At 49.2% G+C, this 20,960-nt stretch overlaps 1 protein-coding gene across 1 annotated transcript in view; it reads right to left on the bottom strand.

The window, feature by feature from the left end:
• Positions 1-20,960, bottom strand: part of LOC144820336 (mas-related G-protein coupled receptor member H-like) — a 195,136-nt gene that overhangs the window by 118,098 nt on the left and 56,078 nt on the right. The gene's annotated exons all lie outside the window — the stretch shown is intronic.

Genomic DNA, 20,960 nt, shown 5'->3' with positions numbered 1-20,960 from the left:
GCAGACAGGGAACTGACATATCTCTGCACACAACACTCAGCTAGGCAATATGGCGAAGGTGACAGGCCTGGCAAGCTCCTGGCCCACTTGCTCCGTCCCCCCCGCCAGGCTTCGTACATCTCTGACCTGGTAGATGATTTAGGTGTTCGTCATCAGACCACCCCTGACATTTGCGATGCCTTCCTATCCTACTACAAGGAATTGTACACCTCAGGCCTGACGGCTGACTGTCGCGACCCGGGCCCCTATATTAACGAAATCTCTATGGTGTTCCTAGAGAAACATATGCAGGAATTTTTGGCGATGCCTATCGAGCCGGACTGCGTTGTGGAAGCCATTGATGCATTAAAGGGCTCCTCGGCGCCGGGTCTGGATGGCTTTTCGGCCGACTTTTATAAGGCGTACAAGGAGGAACTGGTTCCTCGCCTCATCGAGGTGTATGCGGAGGCGCTCGAGACGGGGATTCTGCCGCCCACGCTGCGGGAGGCAGTTATCATCTTACTTCCTAAACCGGGTCGGGACCCCACTAGGTGTGGATCCTACAGGACCCTTTCCCTACTTAATCTTGACTATAAGATTTTGGCGAAAGTCCTAGCCACTCGACTGTCTTTACTTATGGAATCTATCATTTCACCAGCCCAGTCTGGATTCGTCCCTCATAGATCCACCTCCTTCAATCTGCGGACACTGTTCTCTATACTTCACAGGATTGAGCCAGATACTCCGGCGGCTGCGGTGTTTTTGGACGCCGAGAAGGCATTTGACTCCTTAGAATGGTCGTTTTTTCTGTCCGTCATGCACCGAATGGGCATGCCGTCCCTGTTTGTCTCCACGGTCGAGCTGCTTTATACTGCCCCCAGAGCTCGGCTACGCCTTAACGGCACGCTCTCTGATAGCTTCCCTCTTTCCCGGGGTACCCGACAGGGATGCCCCCTGTCCCCACTATTGTATATTCTGGCCATGGACCCCTTGGTACGACACTTTCAGGAGCGCCACTTGCATCGCGGGCTCCAGTTCCGGACGGGTCCGTTACTCATCTCCCTCTACGCAGATGACACCATCCTGTATGTCAGGTCTCCGGAGACCAACCTGTCGCCCTTGCTGCTTGAGGTGGAGCGCTTTGGGAAATATTCTGGCCTTCGCATTAATTGGCACAAGTCTGACATCTTCCCGCTCACCCCCTCCACTGCTCGCTGGGACTGCCCGTTCCCGCTTGAGTGGAATACTGATTCGGTGAAATATCTGGGTATCCACATTCATCTAGACACGGTATCCATGATACGTCTCAATTACGGACAGGCGTTGGACTTTCTGGAGGATAATATTACGCGCTGGATTCGCCTCCCTCTCTCGATGGCCGGCCGTATCGCCATAATCAAAATGATTATACTTCCCCGTTTTTTGTATTTATTTAATAACATACCGATCCCGCTCACTCAAATCTTTTTCGCCCAACTACGCTCTCTGTTGTTGCGATTAGTGTGGGGGGATAAGAACCCTCGAGTTTCTTGGCGCATTCTCACGCTGCCTTATGAACGGGGTGGCTTTGGAGTGCCAGACTTTTATATTTATTACCTAGTCGCGCAGTGCGCCTATGCGCATCCTTGGTTCCATCCGGACGCTCGGATCCCATATTTGAGACCTGAAGCGGACTTGGTCCTACCACTTACCCTTAACTCGATATTGCCCAAAGGCTTGCCCCGGGACCCACTTGACATACAAACTGTGTCCACTACATCGTGGGCCTGGATGCAGTTGCGTAGGCTGCTTCGGTTGGACGTGCTGTACTCCCCGGCTCTTCCATTGCCCAACCCGCACTGGCTCCCCATCACCGCGGAAGCGGTGGTCCGCAGGACGTTGTCCAAATACCAACTCGCCACGATAGGGGATCTGTTCCCGGACGGTCATGTTTTTTCGGTGTCCGAGGATCCGCGATTTACGGACCGGACGTTTATGGATTCCTTTGTCCTGACTAGGGTGAGGTCCATGCTTAGAGCGCAGTTTCCCTCGTTCCCACTGCCGCCGGACGACATGGCAGCATTGACTTTCCTACTACAGTCACAAACAGGAGCCCACATGGTCTCCAGGTTGTATGGAATCTGTGTGGCCGCCCTTCCTGCTTCGGATGCGAAAGTTCGTGCGGCGTGGGAACTTGATCTGGGCGGCCCTATCACGGACGCCCAATGGGATGCCTGTTGCCGCTCCACTAAAGAAGTGTCTGTCAACAGTAGACATAAGCTAATACATTTTAAATTTTTGAGGCGCCTATACTTCACCCCGGCGCTGGCCCACAAAATCGACCCGGCCAGGCCTCATCACTGCCCTAAATGCAAGGCTCCACATGCCGATTTTGCACATCTCACATGGACCTGTCCAAAACTGCACACCTACTGGCTGCAGGTACACCACATCCTGGGCGACATTTTAGAATGCGAATTGCAACACAGGCCGGAAATTGCACTGCTTGGCTATGTCGCTGAGTTCCCCCGGACCACGCGCAGGCTTGCTGCAATCGGTTTCTTGCTGGCGAAAAGGGAAATTGCTTTACTTTGGGGGTCCAGGCGAATCCCTGATTCTAAGACTTGGATGCGCAGCCTTGCCCAATGCAACACCAATAGTGTGGAATATTCCACGCAGATCCCGACAGCTTCACGCCCGATCGACATCTGGGGCCCATATCGGCAGTATATTGGCAAGATTACACGGGCTACACACTCCCAAGCTGCTAGCTCTATTGTCCCAGAAGGGGTGGGTTAGGTGGTCTTGGTCAAACTGGCATGCGCTGCCTATTGCGTTCTACAAGGCTTAGCATATACACACTATTGGGATGGGGTGTGCGTGTGCTGCTGATTTTAGATAGTGTGCTGGTTGGGACCGAGTAGTTTCCCTCATCCGTTTCCTTGCACACTTTGCCTCGGCTGGAGTGGTTGCCTCACCCTGGTCTTTTCGTTTGTCGTTTTACCTGGCCTTGTCTGCCTATGCCAATGATACTGCCGTCATGCTTGTAAATGGATGTGTTGCTTGCCGCTCTCTCTATCACGCAGGCTCATTCGTTTTCGTTATGTTTGAAAATGATTATATCTCTTTGTGTCATCTTTCCACGTGTGCAATATTCCTTTAGAATTGGAAAAGTGAAAATAAGACTCTAGAATGTGTTCCAATGCTTGTAATGTCATTGGTCTAGTCCTCCATTTACTTCCTTTGTATAATGACCATTACTGTTTTCTTTGTACACAGTTTAATGTGTAATTGTATGCTTGCACGGACCAATCTGATGCTAATAAAGAGATTTAAAAAAAAAAAACCTAGATAGTAAGCTTCTGGCTTCAATATTGGCACAACGCATACAGAAAGTCCTTCCAACCATAATCCACCCCATACAAGCGGGATTTCTAAAAAAATAGGTTATCTAGCGACAACACTAGAATCCTGGCGCATGTTATCGAGAAGGCAAAATTTCGCCTACTACAGCGGTAACACTCGATGCGGAGAAAGCATTCGATAAAGTGGACTGGACATATTTGGAGGCTGTACTGCACAAGTTTGAATTAGGCCCTTTCTTCATTAAAATGGTCATGTCATTATATGCTTGCGAGAGGGCTTTCTCTTCACCGTTTAAATTACAACAAGGAACTAGACAGGCGTGCCCCTTATCTCCCTCTTTATTCCTATTAGCAATTGAACCCTTCCTATATCAAATCCGCAACAATGATAACATCCCAGGGATTCCCTTTAACGACTGCATTATAAAACTTACAGCATATGCGGGCGATGTTTTAGTTCTAACTGAGAAAGCAGAAGAAGCAATACCTGCCTTGCTATCCACCATAGAGGAATTCTCCCACGTCTCCGGTTACTCTTTAAATAAAGATAAAACTGAGGTCAAACTATTGAATAACATGGGTAGTAAAGACATAATAGGTAATTCGGGGCTCACCTGGCAACCAAAGAGTTTCAAGTACTTGGGCTTAAGTTTGAAAAAGATCTAATTATGACTCTAAAAATTAACGAAGAACAACTCCTAAAGAAAATAACCAAACTCCTAGCAGGGTGGTCTCCAAAATATTTATCGTGGTGGGGAAGAGCGGAGACACTGAAAATGATGGTTACTCCCTTAATCAATTACTTGGCAAGCATGCTCCCTATGACTTTTTCAGAAGATTTTCCACAAAAAAATCGACAAGCTATTCAGTACATTCCTATGGCAAGGGAAGAAGCCCAGGGTATCAATGAAAAAGCTTCAAGTAGCTAAGGTAAAAGGCGGCCTGGGGCTTTCCAACTTTAGGAACTATCAAACGGTTTTTTTGTGCAAACAAGGGGCATACTGGTTTAGTGAAGTCTCAAGTTATATACCACTATGGATTGAAATAGAGAGCTCCATCATAGGCAAAGCCCCTCTCCCAGCGATACTTACCATGGATATGTCACACCTTTCACACTCCAAGTATATCATGCTAAACTCTAGGAGAGCACTCCTGAGACTAGATCAAACCCATAAAACTGGCCTCCAAGTAAAAAAGACGACTACCTCATCCCTATGGCACAACCCAAATATCCGGATTAACGGGGTATCCCCCTTCTGGGAACATTGGTCAACAAAGGGCATCAACATGGTCTCGGACTTATATGATGGTCAACTGCCACTACCGTACTCTACGATCCAAGCTAAACATTGCCTTCAACCAATAGGCTTTTATGCATTCTTAAAATTGAAAACGGTCTTATCCACACGCTCATTTACACCCTTAGAACCTTGGTTGAAATCACTACTCCCACGTCTTCAGAATACAGGCCATTTTGTTTCGAAAGTTTATAAAATGCTTTTACCAACGCTAGGCAAAGCCCAAAGACGAAACGAGGTTAAGTGCGAAGAGGAACCAAATAACACGGGCATAGACCTTGATTGGGATAAAATTCATGCTTCGGCTCTTACGCATAAGGTGTCCCCGATGCTCTCCCAAACCAAGTACATGGTACCTTACCAAGCCAAAGGCGAGCCAGTCTGCGCCCGTCCGCGCCAGGCTGGGTCCAGGGGCCAGGACCCCTGGCTCACCCATGGTGTATTCCAGAAAGTCTTTGTTATGCTGCAATTCACTGGCCCACACATTACCAGATAGGGTAATTCTGAAACTGAAACGGGAAGGACTCCTGAGACTCAATGACAGCCCCAAGTTAGCAACTAGACCCCCCCTCACAGGTCTCTTCGCCGAAACAGGCGAGCAGGCAGGGGTGCAAGTTTTCACTACTTAACACCCGATCCTTGCAGAAGCACTGCCTCGAGGTCTTTTCTCTCCTGCAGGAGGATACTGTTGATATCCTATGCATTACCAAATCCTGGCTGAATGAGTCCTCTACCCCAGACCTAGTGGCAGCCCTTCCCCCGAACTTCTCCGCCATTCATGCCAACCGGCCTGACAATGCTATGGGGGTGGTGTTGCGTTCCTCTTTAACGACACCCTAAAGGCGGAAACATTATACTCTGAGTGTATTGAAGGCGTAGACGTCCTGGGCGTGAAATTCCGCTCCCCTACGGACTGTGCGACCTTCCTCTTAGTCTACCGCCCTCCTAGCACAACTGTTAAATTCATGGAACCTTTCCTGAAGATGGTCCAGGATCTCCGCACTCGCTATGAAGGGTTAGTGGTGTTAGGCGATTTTAACTTTCACTGGGAAATCACCCCGAAGAACAGCCAGGCAAAACAACTTGATGAAGTCCTAACACACTTGGGACTCACACAAGTAGTTGAGGAGCCTACCCACCTGAAGGGCCACACTTTGGACCTGATCTGGTCCTCCCGCCCACTCTTAGCACCCCCCATGCCCTTGGTCTGATCACTACCTGATTGAAGGCCACTTTCCTCTCCTGTTAGGACAGCAAGAAGTTAAATCACATTGGAAATTCCTTCGTAGTTGGAAGCAGGTCAAAGCTGATGAATTAATAACCGCTCTATCCAAAACCACATACCCCCTGTCACCAATAGACGATGTGAACACTGAAAGCACTGCCCTACAGGATTCACTCAAAGAAGCCATTGAGGTTGTTGCCCCGTCCACAAAATCAGAATGAGAGATAAGGGCAAAGCCGCAGGATCGTTTAATAAAGAACTTAGGGATCTAAAGCAAGTTTTACGCCAACGCGAAAGAGCCTGGCGGAAGTCCCGTTCGCCCTCGGCACGTGAGGCTTACACTCTGCAGCTTGCACTTTATAAAAAAGCTATTCGTATGAGGAAGGCCGAATTTTACGAAACAGCCATTCAAACGGCACCTCACCCCCAGAAAGAAGTTTTTAAAGTCTTGAATGATCTACGCACTGTCAAAGAGCCAAAACCTTCCTTTGACTCCAAAGATTGTCAGGACTTTCAAGACTTCTTCATGAATGAAATCAAGAAATTGGTCACAGAAATCAATCAGATTCCAATCCTTCCGTGCTCTACTGAATCCCTCCCATCCCCCGTAAGACCTACCTCGCAAAACCTATCCGTTCTACCAGCCCTAACCAAGGAGTGTTTAGTGACTATACTGAACCGGTTGAAATCTGGCTCTCCAGCTGACCCCTGTCCACCTCAGATTTTTAAGTTGGGAGGGCCTGGATTGGAGGACAGAGTCCTCATGCTGCTAAATCACTCCCTGGAGACGGGACAGGTGCCCTCCAACTTTAAAGAGGCAAGGGTGGTTCCGCTACTTAAGAAACCTGGTGCGGACCCAAAAAAACTTTAAGAATTTTAGGCTAATCTCCCAGCTTCCCTTTCTTGCGAAAATTCTAGAGCAGCATGTTCTACAATCTCTCACCCACTTCCTGGAAAGTAACCACCTCCTCGAGCCCAACCAGGCGGGTTTCAGAGCTCACCACAGCACAGAACTGGTAATGCTGTCCGTGCTGGACGACCTGAGACTCAAGGCTGATAAAAAAAAAACCCTGTGCCCTGATCCTCTTGGACTTATCCGCGGCATTTGATACCGTCAATCATTGCCAACTTCTATCGCGGATAAAGGACTTGGGGATCCAGGGTACAGCCCTTGCCTGGCTGACATCCTTCCTTGAAGACCGGTCGCAGCGAGTGCAGCTTGCCGACCTTGTTTTTAAGTCAGCAAAACTGACCTGCGGCGTGCCCCAAGATTCGGCTCTGTCACCACTGCTTTTTAACATTTATCTTCAGCCACTAATTGCGGCACTGAACAGGATGGACTGTAGAGTCTACAATTATGCAGACGACACACAGATTCTGATTCAGATTGATGACAATGCTAAGGCTCACTTGAGAATGCAGAACATACTCAAATTCACAATCAGCTGGATGTCGAACAACTCGCTAAAAATAAATCCAGATAAGACTGAAGTCCTGGCAATCACTACAGCGGCTAATCCTTGGTGCGACCAGTTTTGGCCAGCTGAATTAGGGCCACTTCCAGAACCAGCGCCAGCAGTCAAAAGTCTTGGCATCAAAATTGATGCCCTACTATCTTTGACGCAGCAGGTATCATCTGTGGTGGGCATCTGTGTGAGTCTGATTCGCCAGCTGCGGAAACTCTCCTCATTGTTGTCCTTCTCCACAATGAGGCTGGCGGTCTCCGCCCTAATTCTGGCACGGCTGGATTATGGTAACTCTCTTTACTATGGCCTCCCAAACAACCTTCTGGCCCGACTACAGGTCGTAATGAACGATGCAGCCAGGCTTATCTTTAATAAACCCAGGCATGTTAAAAGTTAGACTGAAAACCGTCAACATTATCGGCGCCCTCTTGCTCTGCTTAAACCTTTTTGTGCGCGTAAAACAGCCGCCATTTTGGACACCATGGCTTCCCTGCTCTCGCCGAGAGCCAGCGCGTCTCTCTCTCTCTCTCCTAACTTCACTGGCAACCCCCCCCCCTGCTTGCACCTGCCTTGAGTCATAAACCCCTCTTCGGCGCTGCTCTGCCCCAGGCCCTCATCCTGTTCCCAGCGCGACACCTCCCTGCTCCCCCGTCATGACCTCCGGCCCTTTTGATGCAAACCCCTTTTCCCCGTGTGCCCGTTTGTCTTCCCCGTTCCCAGGCCGACACCTAGCTCTGCCGATACCAATCTCTTGCCCCTCCCCATACAATAGGAAGCTTCCCTCCTCAAAGGACCCCCGAGATGATCAAAGCCCCCCCCCCATCCCACGAGATCCGATCGAAACCCGCACACTCCGTGAATCGGCGGAATACCCAGCTGCGCAATGATCATCACCTGTTGTGAACGGGGCGGGGACTTCCACTGTAGCCTTGCATGGGAACGGGCTGGGAAGGGGGGATTCTGAGGATGTCTTTCCGTACATCAAAGTATCAACGAGAATGTGTTACATGTAATAAAGAGATCAACTTGTGTATAAGAGGCCAGGCCTCCGGGATGCAGTTAGAGCACCTCAGAACGATACCTTCTGTCCGTTTTCGTTGTGTTCTCCTCCGGAGCGAATAAAAACCTTGTTTCCTGCCTTCCAGTCTCCAGCGCCTGCCTCTTCAATAGTTTAACTTCTTTGTGGGTTCAAGAGGCGACATCGCCGGGCAATAATTAAGGATCTTATATTCTGGTTGGTAGTGCCCCCCCAGTTTGTATTTTTCCACAATTGGCGTCCCAAGCGTGGGGCCCATCAGCGACCCATGGATCCAGTGGGAGAGGTCCTGACGACAAAGTGAACGACTGCAACGATCGGGAACGCGTCTGTCCGATAGACCCTCGTCTGACAGCCGATCATCCGAACTTCACTGGTTCCGAACAGACCTCTCTCGAGTGATCTACGGTCCTGACTGGGAACCATCAGGAGTGCCGCGAGGATAACGAAGAAGAGAGGACGATCGGGCGCTGGATTCGGAAGTCAGGAAACTGTCCATGCGGTCCGGGTAAGGTCGTGTTACCACGACAAATTGCGAAAAAATTGCTTGATTGTTAAATACTAGTATTGCTCTTTTTGTTTATTTGGAGATTCACTGTCTGCAAACGGAGAAACAACAGGCTCTCTCTTTGCAAGCAGTGGAGGATAGGTAGGGCAGACAACCGTGCTTATTTTTCCCCCCCACTCAATAGTCACCTGAAACTGAGCTGTTGTTCACAAACTATTGTTTCCTGGAGATTCCCTGTCTGCAAACAGGGAAGAGACCACCCTTTTTGCAGATAGTGAAAAAGGTAGGTAACGCAGATCTTTGCGGACCTACTCATTCTCCCCATTGTTATTTGTTGGTCTTTGGTTATTGTGATCCATGAGGTATTCACTGCCTGCAAACAACGTAGAATAGAAATATTCTGACTAGTCTTTGCACCTAGTGATAAGATAGGCAGTGCTGACTTTTTTGTCCCTCGTTACGAGCCGTCATGTCTGTCTTCTCCCCACTGATTGGTAGCCTGTTTAGCCCGGACCGCTTATTAGAGATGGACCATCCAGCCCCACTGGAAGGCACCCCTAATAAGGACATGTTCATGAAGCATGGATTGACCGCTATTGCCTATAGTAAACTATGGCATAAATATACAAAACAGGGTCAAGAAAGTCAATGGCCCCTGATAGGATCCTTCGATGATGATAAAATAAAAACGCTAGAAACTGCCCTAGGTAAAAACAAGACAACACCTACTATGCTTGATAGCTTCGGCATGTGGCGAAAAGAAACTGAACAGCGTAAAAAGAAAACTGAGAGTAGGTTGGAAAAAGAGCTGCAAAAAGCAGCCCACCTAGCTGCTCAGAAACTAAAAAAGGAGATAGAGGAAAGAGAGAAAGCTAAACAGAAACTAGAAAGGGAAACGCCAAGCCAGTGTCCGGTTAGAACCCCCTCCATGCTCTACCCTGATTTACCCTCGAAACGACAAGCCAATGAGGACCTGCTGTTAGGTCCCCCTATCATCTACATGCCCCCTCCATATGCCCCTTCTCGACCCTTGGCGCAGCACGCGCCACCCCCAGGTACAAACGAAGGTACCGCCGCAGCGTCGGCCCCAATGGCCTCTGTGCCAGCCGAACCCCTTGTATTAAAACCCGCATCAACAACAACGTTAGATGACCATGAGACTCGAGGGGCTGGCCCTGCAAGAACAAACAGACTAGACAAGGATGAGCGAGCGGGGATCGACAAAATAGCGAGGACACTGGTAGAAAGGAAGGATGATGAAGAGTACATCACAGATATGTTCAGCTCGTATACAGGGAGTCACAGACGACATTTTACCGTACGACTGTGTTATCATGTCTTGAATGCATACGAGGACCGATATCGAGACAAAGGTCCCGAGAGCCTAAGGACTCTGTACCGGAAGGTCGATATCGGGGATGAGGGCGAGTGTGATGTGTCGGACCTCCTTACGCGTACGCTTGAGGTTTTCCGCCACCTCACTGAACGAAAGCCGGGAGCTAAATCCGCGGCCCCCGTAGTGACCGAACCACCAACCGAGCAATCTAACACCATGATGCCGATACGTGAGGCTGCCCCTTACTGGGTTCCCCCTCGAGGTACAGGGACTCACGATGATGCAAACAACCAAGATGCAAAGGGAAGGGTAGTATACAACTGGGTCTACCAGCCATGGGACCGGCAAGAGATACTGACATTCCGGAAATCTCTACCCGACCTACGTAAAAACCCCACTGCCTTCTATACTGAATTGGGTACAGCCCTGGGTTCAACTATCATGACCCTGGCTGACATCGACTTGTTCTTCGGGTTATGTCTACCAGCTGATGTGTGGAAGCAAATCCGGAAAGTCGACCACCTTGAGCTGTTCGGACATACCTGGCCACAACTCGATGACTTGGACAAACAACGGGGACCAGGACAAAAGCCGTTGAAATCCATTCTAGACCTCCCAGATAAAATTGTAGAGAAATTAAAAACCCTAATCCCAGAAAAGAAAGTGGACTGGTCGATAGTAACAGCCTGTCGCCAAAAACCCCAGGAGGATGTATCGGAATACTTCTCCCGGTTTGAAACGGTGTTCTCCGATTACAGCGGCCAGGACATGACCACTGCAACCGGACACCATCTGTTTGTCCAGAATTATGTTAAGGGCCTATCATTGGACATCTCCCAGAAACTACAGGCCAGCGAGAGTAGTTGGGCAGCCTCCAAACCTACAGCGATTCTCCAAATGGCCCAATATTATGAGCATCAGAAAAATGAAAACGATAGGGCGACAGAGAAAAAGAAGAAAGACTTAAAAGAGAGGGTGATGATTGCCAAACTGCAAGGGGTGACTATAGGACGAGACCAATACCGGGGAAACTACCAGACAAACGTCCCTAAGACTGCATTTCCCCAGGACCGCACTCTGACTCCCTACAGTGGACGCACAGACCTTAGAGATGACCAGTGCGCTTTCTGCAAAGGGACTGGCCATTGGAAATCCCAGTGCCCAGTTCTCCTGGAAATGATCAGGAACAGAGACCCCAGGGATGTATCAAACGGACCGAGACCTAAGGGAACACAACGAGGGCCCCCAAATGACGCGACTAATGACAGATCAAGCAGACCGAATACGTTCGATCGACCCAGACAGAACCAATATCAACAATCTGACTATGACGACACTCACACCTTTGCGTAGGACAGCCAAGGGCGAGGGAGGGATCCAGTCGAGCTCTATGTTGACCAGCAGGGCCCTTATGTCACTGCTAAGGTCCTGGGTACCAAGTCTCCATTTCTGGTAGACACTGGCGCAACACGTAGTGCGTTATCTAAACGACTGATTCCAAGGGCACCCTTGTCTGGCTCACTCATAACATCGACAGGTTTCGATGGAACGCCCTCCACCAACCCTTTGTCTGCCCCGATTCTCTTTGACGTAGAAAACAACACCACCGACACCACGTTCTTGCTTTCCTCCAATAGCCCTGACGCCATTATGGGACTTGACTTACTGAAACACTTCCGAGCGACGATTAGGTGTTCTCAAGATGGAGTTCGAGTGTTTCTTTACGACAACCCCGTTCTGCTTAAACATTGTTCCCCCCGACACATGTTTTCCATCACCGACGTCGACGCGTCCCTGCTTGACACCCTACCTCCGTATCTGTGGGCCAAAGCGGATTCGGACGTAGGGCGTATGTTAATTGACCCAGTGCACATTACTGTCCGACCAGACGCAACACTCCCAAAACTCCCACAATATCGGATATCGCCAGAGGGCGAGAAGGCATTGGTAATGATTATCCAGTCACTGATAGACGCAGGAGTGGTAGAGGAAGTGGTTAGCAACGTTTGCAACAGCCCTATCTTGCCCATTATCAAGAAGCAGGGAGAGGGAGATGAGAAAGCATACCGTTTCATCATCGACCTCCGAGAGATCAACAAAGTGGTGGTACCCCAGTACCCTGTGGTCTCAGACATCACCACCATCCTGACCTTGATTCCATCCACTGCCACCACCTTTTCCGTCATCGACCTCAAGAACGCATTCTTCTCCATCCCCATCCACCCAGACAGCCGATATCTCTTCGGCTTTACCCTAAAATCCCGCTCATATAGGTTTTGCCGAGCCCCTCAAGGCTACACGGAGAGCCCTAGCATCTACAGCCAGGCCCTCAAAAGGCAACTAGACCAAGTCCGGTTACCCGACGGGGTGGTGTTGGTACAATATGTCGATGACATCCTTTTGGCAGCCGACACCACCCCTCTAGCGGTTACCGCCACCATTCAACTCTTGCACTTCCTTGCGGAAAATGGCCACAAGGTCTCCAAGAAGAAGTTGCAATTCTGCCTACCCCAGGTCACTTACCTAGGCCACCTTCTGTCCAAAGATGGAAGGAAACTCACCCCTGATCGAATCCAGACCATTCTAGACACCCCTGTCCCTAAAACCCAGAAGCAGGTTCGCTCCCTATTAGGCCTCACCTCCTTCTGCCGACAATGGTTGCCAAACTTCAGCCTCGTTGTAAAACCACTGCTCTCTCTCCTAAACAAAGACGTCCCTTTCCCACTCCCTTGGACTCCTGAGTGTCAAACCTCCTTCACAGAACTACGAGATGCCCTTTGCTCAGCCCCTGTCCTGGGTACCCCTGATTACAGAAAGCCCTTCTCCCTTTACACTCACGAAAGGGAGGGGTGCGCTTTATCTGTCCTGACCCAGGCCATCGGCCCTAAGCAACGACCGTGCGCTTACTTCTCTGCCACTCTTGACCCTGTCGCCAGAGCCTTGCCTGCCTGCCTTCGAGCTGTAGCTGCTGCTGCAGTCTCTATCCGACAGAGTGAGGGGATTGTACTCTCGAATTCCCTCACGGTACTGGTACCCCATGCAGTCGACACCCTCCTGAACCAAACCAAGACGCAACATCTGACGAGTGCACGACTGACTGGATACGAACTAACCTTGCTTGCCCCCCATATCACCCTGAAAAGATGCACCACACTGAACCCAGCAACTCTGTTACCCTTGCCAGAGAACGACCCCAATGTGCACCCCGTACATGACTGCGTGACTCTTACGGACGAACAGACCAGGAGTAGGGTCGATCTCAGAGACACAGCTTTCCCTGACCCCGACGGGGAGTTGTGGGTGGACGGTTCTTGCATCAAACTCTCCGATGGTACCACTTCCGCTGCCTATGCAGTCACCACGGCTCGAACTGTAGTAGAAACAGCCCGCATCACCCAGCGATCTGCCCAGGCAGCGGAACTGATTGCTTTGACGAGAGCCTGCATCCTGGCAACAGGAACCACGGCGAACATTTACACCGACAGCCAGTATGCCTTCGGGGTGGTTCACCATTTTGGGCTCCTCTGGAGGGAGAGAGGATACTTGACCTCACACGGCACACCCATTCTGCACGGGGATTTAGTCTCCGCCTTAATCGAAGCTGTCCTCCTCCCCAACAAACTTGCCGTTATCAAATGCCAGGCACACAAGAAGGTGACAGACATTATTGGACAGGGGAATGCACTAGCCGACATCACCGCCCGAACGACAGCTGAAAATAGAACGACAACACGTATGTACGTGACCAGGTCACAAGCAGAAAACTGGACTGACGCCAAGGACACAATTAGAGACATACAAACGGCTAGCACACAACACGAATTGACTGAATGGGCACGGGTGGGATTGAAAGACGATGAAGGCTGCTGGCGGACAAAAGACACGAACAGATGGTTGCTACCTGATTCATACTTGATTCCCATATTAACCATGGCACACTCCCCAGCCCACATAGGATCAGCCCCCATGATCGAACTTGTCTCCAGGGTTTGGCACAATGACAAGATCCCAGATTCCGCCAAACGCCTGGTCCAACAATGCTTAATATGCCTGCAACACAACCCCGGGAAGGGAACTGTAGTACCCCGGGGGGGATTTGGGGTCCCAAACCACCCATTTGAAGTCCTGCAGATGGACTACATCCAGCTAGACAGATGCCAAGGCCTGAAATATGTACTTGTCGTGGTGTGCGCATTTAGCAAATGGGTGGAAGCATATCCAACCCGTGACAACACCGCTATGGCCACTGCAAAGGTCCTGTTAAAGGAGTTTTTCCCCCGTTATGGCCTCTGTCGTGTTTTATGGAGTGATAATGGCCCCCACTTTGTAGCCAACGTTATCCAGCTCATCCTAAATGGGCTGGGTATCAAACAGAAATTCCACGCAGTCTTCCACCCTCAATCTGCTGGGCTTGTCGAACGACACAACGCCACACTAAAGCTTAAACTGGCCAAAATAGTGGCTACGACGGGCCTGAAATGGCCGGACGCCCTCCCATTGGCATTGCTATCGATGCGCTCTACCCCCACCCGACATCACTTAACCCCTTATGAAGTTGTCTTCGGTCGACCCATGAGCGTCTGGTCTGCCCCGAAACCAACGTCCATTCATGACGTTCCGGATGTCCTAATGTCTGATTATCTGTACAAATTGACTGAAACTTTGTCTGTCCTTCATCAGCAGGTGCAGCAGGCCATCCCCGATGCTTCCAGGGGTCCGGGTCACGCCATCCAGCCGGGGGACTTCGTGCTGATCCGAAACTTTCAGCGATCAAAGAGTTTGGAACCCCGGTGGACGGGCCCCTGGCAAGTGCTGATCACCACTCGGACCGCACTTCGAGTGGAGGGGAAGAAACACTGGCTGCACGCTCATCACTGCAAAAAGGTCTCTCCAGCCCTGGCCACGACAGACACCGTCAACACCCAAGAAGAGCTCCTGAACCGGGACCGACCATCGTTGAACTGCTACCCTGATACAGAGACACTTGAACTTTCAAAACATCCTGACCCCACTGTGCCATCTCGAGAAGGGTATTTCCTGCGTCGAAAGGAGGGAGCTTCGGCTAAGTAGGCCACGGACTAGGTTAAAGAATCTCAGAACGGTGACCCAAACTACCAAGGGTTACCTGGAGAGAAGCTAAAAACTGAGTCTGTGGTCCTGCCCACTACCGAGCACCTTGAAGACGAAGATGATGGAAGCGCCAGATAAGAAGATGATGGAAGCGCCAAACAAGAAGCCGACTGAGACAACAGGAAATGCCCACTACAGAAATCCGAGAACAGACAGACTCCATAGCTCAAAGACAATTGCACTCTTCATCGTAATCCTCCTCTGTTTTCTCCTCATGACTACGCTCTGGATTATGGAAGAACACGCACCTGCTCACGAAACATTCCTAACCACTGCTCAGCCTACCACCATGAAGGAACATTATCTAATTTCGCTCTCTCCTCAACTAAGAGAGAGGCGAAAGGAGTTTTGGAACAACTCTTTCGTGCAGCTACTTCACCAGCACAATCTTGCCACCAACGCCACCAACTGCTGGATCTGTGGGTTGCTACCCCATGCCACTGGACATTCAATACCATTCATCCCTTCACCCTTCTCCGTCCACGGCTCCTGCCTTGCCTGGCTGATCCTCCTGCAAGAGAGCTATACGGGAAATGCCACCTCCAGCAGAGCTGCAGCACATTCTTCTCATGGGGCCGGGCGAAACAAGACAAAGACACACTTCTGCCCGCTGACCCCCAGCGACTCAATCCAAATGGACATTCCGGCCAAAGAACGAATCGAAATGCAGGTGTTCAACAATCCAACCAGACCCACCTTCTCCTATCTGCGGAAACGAACGGCTGCCACTCTGACTGTGGCCCTGACGGTCATCAACGTCACAGGCCACATGTGTGTAGAAGGACTTGGGAACACAGCTGGTGGGTCACAGCGCTTGCCGTTTTACCAGAACTTTGGACTCCACGGATCCACCTTCCTTTGTGTCATCCCCAAACATGTATTTCATCTGTGGCACGAAGGCCTACACCTGGCTCCCCAAAGGCTGGGGGGGCACTTGCTACATCTCCTTCGTCCTTCCTCCAACTTATGTGGCCCCAGCGAATCACCACCGACAAAAACGAGCCAAAGACGTTGAGCAAGCCGACTCAACAGGGGCACAGTTCCTCGATGCTATGAAAGGACTCGTCCCCCTCTGGGGCCCGATGGCAAACAGCCGTGCCATCCGACATTTGACTCAGGCAGTCGAGACAACCATGAACATCACAGCGGGCATCTTTGCCAACAACACTGCCGAGCTCCAAGCGGTCCGTCTGGTGGCTCTTCAGAACCGCCTCGTTCTAGATGTGGTTCTGGCGGACCGTGGAGGAGCATGCCGCATTATTGGGGCCAGCTGTTGTACATACATACCGGACAACTCACCCTCAGTGTACAAAGCCATCGAACATCTTCACAGACTCTCTTCGGAAGTTCACCAAGAGCAAGAAGAATGGTCGCTCGGTGGTTGGTTCTGGGACACCGTCAAAAGCTGGGGCTGGAGACTGCTCACCATTATCCTGATTCCCGTAGTTGTAATATGTGGCCTATGCTTAGGAATTCAATGTTTGCCACCTATGTGTTCTTTATGTGCGAGTTGTATTTTTCCCAAAACTGTGGACATTGGAAGCGAACATATGAGGGCATTATATGATACCGAAGTTAGGAATTTGATGAAAATTGACATTGAGTAAGCAAGTTGGCTAGATATGTTGAAAAGGGAGGACTGTTAAAAGTTAGACTGAAAACCGTCAACATTATCGGCGCCCTCTTGCTCTCCTTAAACCTTTTTGTGCGCGTAAAACAGCCGCCATTTTGGACACCATGGCTTCCCTGCTCTCGCCGAGAGCCAGCGCGTCTCTCTCTCTCTCTCCTAACTTCACTGGCAACCCCCCCCCCCTGCTTGCACCTGCCTTGAGTCATAAACCCCTCTTCGGCGCTGCTCTGCCCCAGGCCCTCATCCTGTTCCCAGCGCGACACCTCCCTGCTCCCCCGTCATGACCTCCGGCCCTTTTGATGCAAACCCCTTTTCCCCGTGTGCCCGTTTGTCTTCCCCGTTCCCAGGCCGACACCTAGCTCTGCCGATACCAATCTCTTGCCCCTCCCCATACAATAGGAAGCTTCCCTCCTCAAAGGACCCCCGAGATGATCAAAGCCCCCCCCCATCCCACGAGATCCGATCGAAACCCGCACACTCCGTGAATCGGCGGAATACCCAGCTGCGCAATGATCATCACCTGTTGTGAACGGGGCGGGGACTTCCACTGTAGCCTTGCATGGGAACGGGCTGGGAAGGGGGGATTCTGAGGATGTCTTTCCGTACATCAAAGTATCAACGAGAATGTGTTACATGTAATAAAGAGATCAACTTGTGTATAAGAGGCCAGGCCTCCGGGATGCAGTTAGAGCACCTCAGAACGATACCTTCTGTCCGTTTTCGTTGTGTTCTCCTCCGGAGCGAATAAAAACCTTGTTTCCTGCCTTCCAGTCTCCAGCGCCTGCCTCTTCAATAGTTTAACTTCTTTGTGGGTTCAAGAGGCGACATCGCCGGGCAATAATTAAGGATCTTATATTCTGGTTGGTAGTGCCCCCCCAGTTTGTATTTTTCCACAGGCACACTCAAGCTACGCCCCTACTCTGCAGTTTACATTGGCTGCCCATTGCCCAAAGAATAAAATTTAAAAGCCTCTGCATTGCTCACAAGGCAATCTACGGCTCAGCCCCTAAATACATCAAAGATCGGCTCTTTAGGTACCTACCCACTAGGTCCCTCCGGTCGGCTGAGTCATGTAACCTACTTTGCCCTCGGTATAACCTCACATCCAAAGGTGGCAGAGCCTTCTCGAGCACTGTGCCCCTGGCATGGAACCACCTGCCCGCGGAACTCAGGAAGGAAACAAACTTACTGTTGTTCAGGAAAAAGTTGAAGACGGTGCTCTTTGAAGAGGCGTGGGGACCTCTGTGATTTGGCTTTCGTACCCACTGATGTTGTGTATCCGCTGACAGCGCTTAGATACCCCTGGGTGATATAGCGCTTTACAAGCTCATAATAACATAACATAACATGCTGCTCAACAGGGTTTTCTGGACCCCCAAAAACTATTCAAGCTGAACCTAAGAGATAGCCCCACATGCTGGAACTGTACCCTAGCTGAAGGCGACCTATCACACATGCTCTTCCACTGCCCCTTACTACAAAAATACTGGTCCAACATCTTTGATTGCATTGAACACATATTTAAGATTAAACCAAAGAGGGAGTTTATCTATGTAATATTAGGTGCCATTGAACCAACGCTAGCCAGAGAACATGACCGTCGACTACTTGATCTACTACTTACACTAGCGTGCAAAGTTGTCCTGTGCAAATGGAAGAGTGCCGCAGAGGTTTCGTTCAAAATGTGGAAGGAGTGGGTGTCATGCATTAGAGGGGTTGACAACACTGCCCTGCACTCTTCCCCATGGCGTATAGCTAACAAAAAATTGTGGAACGCTCTTGGCGCTTCCTCTTTCTCGTTTGATCCTCCTTAGGAAGATGCTTATACCATATGTGTGTTTTACAAATCCGCAATGTAAGGATCTATCCTGCACTCCTTATATTACTGCCAGATTTGTCACTTTTAATGAAAAGTTTAATGGTCTGTATTGGGAGCTACCCAGTGGTCAGTTGAGCCCACAACTGATTGTAAAATGCTATGTAGAGGCCTGGCGAAAGCCAGGTCTGGAAACTGGGAGCTCACCTGCTTGTCCCTAAGGTTTCAGGTAGGTTAATACACTATTAACATTTATTCATAAATTCAAAACAGAAGCTTAAATCATTTTAATTGAAACCAATTTTTGGCTTGTTAACCATAACTTCAATTATATTCAAAACACGTCAAGAAAATGTTATATTTACATACAAAAGAATATCAATTTCGTAATCAAATTGTTCTCATACAAAAGAAATGTTACAACCAAAATTTCAACATTTCCCAATGCATTTCGGGTCAAATCGACCCTTCTTCAGGGGAATTACACTTGTGGATATGAATCTGTGAAATGTAAATCAATTTCGTGCACATCAGTCCGATGGGAGGCACTGCAAAATTAATAGCAACAGTTGGTTTCCTTATAAAACAATGTCTTATACAGTATAGCCGTAACATTAGGATTAACAATCATTCCCCTAAAAAAGTGCGATTAAAAACATGTGTCAGGTCCATGGTCGATATCAAATGAAATAAACGTGAATAACGCACCATACATAAAATTGTGCTCACAATCAAAAGTTGTATCATCTGCAAATTGCAGTGAACGAAAACGTAAAGCTGCTTACAGAGATAGACCACTCCCTAGTGATTAACAAGATGCAGTGAACAAAGACGAGAAAGTGCTTTCAGTGATAGACCAATCCCTGGTAATTGAAAGAAATGATGTTCAACATGCTTAGTGAGGTATAGGTGTCGAACCTAAAGGGTATGTACCTGTCAGTAACTCCAAAATAGTTGCTCGGGTTTGTGGAGATAATGTTAAAGTCCAAAACCTGGGAAATCAATATGAATCACTATCAGTACACACAAGACTGTCGTGAGTTTTGCAATGACACTGGTAAGTGAACGAGTCTTACCAACAACTGTGTGGCCAAATACTTAGGCGGACTTTGATGAAATGTCTCAGGACGTCTACTTTTGTGGAATCCAACCGCTGCAAAAAATGTAGCAGACACCGTTATAACTATTATCACGATTTAAGTTAAAAAGGTGATTAACCCACACCACAGTCAGTGAAGTGTCTTACCGCTACTTCATGTGTCGGCGGTATGCAGAAAACTCTTCCCGGTTCTGACGGAGCCTGCTTATGAGGCCACCTGTTTTAAGGGACAGTAAAAGTTGAATGAAACCCGACCGCTAAAGTGAGATATAGCGGAGTTGTGAAACAAACGCCATTACTATATGCGCGCCTACCTTCCTTCTCAAACTGATCACGACCTCTGCCATCTGAGTTACTTCCGGCGTAAACATCCGGTCCCGGCGATGTGGCCTTAAATGCTAGAGCGCGGCGTGAAACGGTGTGACAATACGTAACGTGCATTAAATGTGAAGCCAAAAAGTGTCCTAAATGTTCGAATGCAGCTAGCCACTCGTTATAACATCATCACGAACGTAATGGCATGGTGAAAACGTAGGCATCAAACGGTAATCCAGCTATAGCCATCCGGTTCAAGTGATGTCACCTAGAATAGTCGCCTGCAAAGTGCTAGCTCTATGTGACTCTGCGTCACGTGGATAGAATGAAGATAACGACTATATTTTATGTGTGTGTATAATGAAATGAATAAAATAATTAAAGCATCACAGAAATGTGCGAATCAAATAATACAAGAGAAAGTGAAATTAAATAAATAAAATAAATGATGTAGCGTACTGACACCAGTGTGAAATACTATATCCTAGTGAAATGAATAGATTGTCAATCCTGTACAGTAGTCATCACACAGATCAAAAACAGTCAGCGTTATAACAAGATGAATAGTTATTATCTCTCAGTGTGTGTCATTATAAGAAACATACCATCTCGTACTGATCGTTAAGCCCACCTGGTGTGAGCGTTCCCAACCTTTTTATCCAACTCGTCTCTCTCCGTGCCAAGGCTGTGTTGTGATCTACTCCCTTGTGTTTCTCAACCACTTCTAGGATGGTAAATCTCAATTGGGGTATTGTGTGACTAAAATTATTCCAGTGTG

Source organism: Lissotriton helveticus, chromosome 1_1, assembly GCF_964261635.1.
Source record: "Lissotriton helveticus chromosome 1_1, aLisHel1.1, whole genome shotgun sequence".
Lineage (NCBI taxonomy): Eukaryota > Metazoa > Chordata > Amphibia > Caudata > Salamandridae > Lissotriton > Lissotriton helveticus.
Note: the sequence above shows the minus strand (reverse complement) of the source record. Positions and strands in the feature narration are given on the sequence as shown.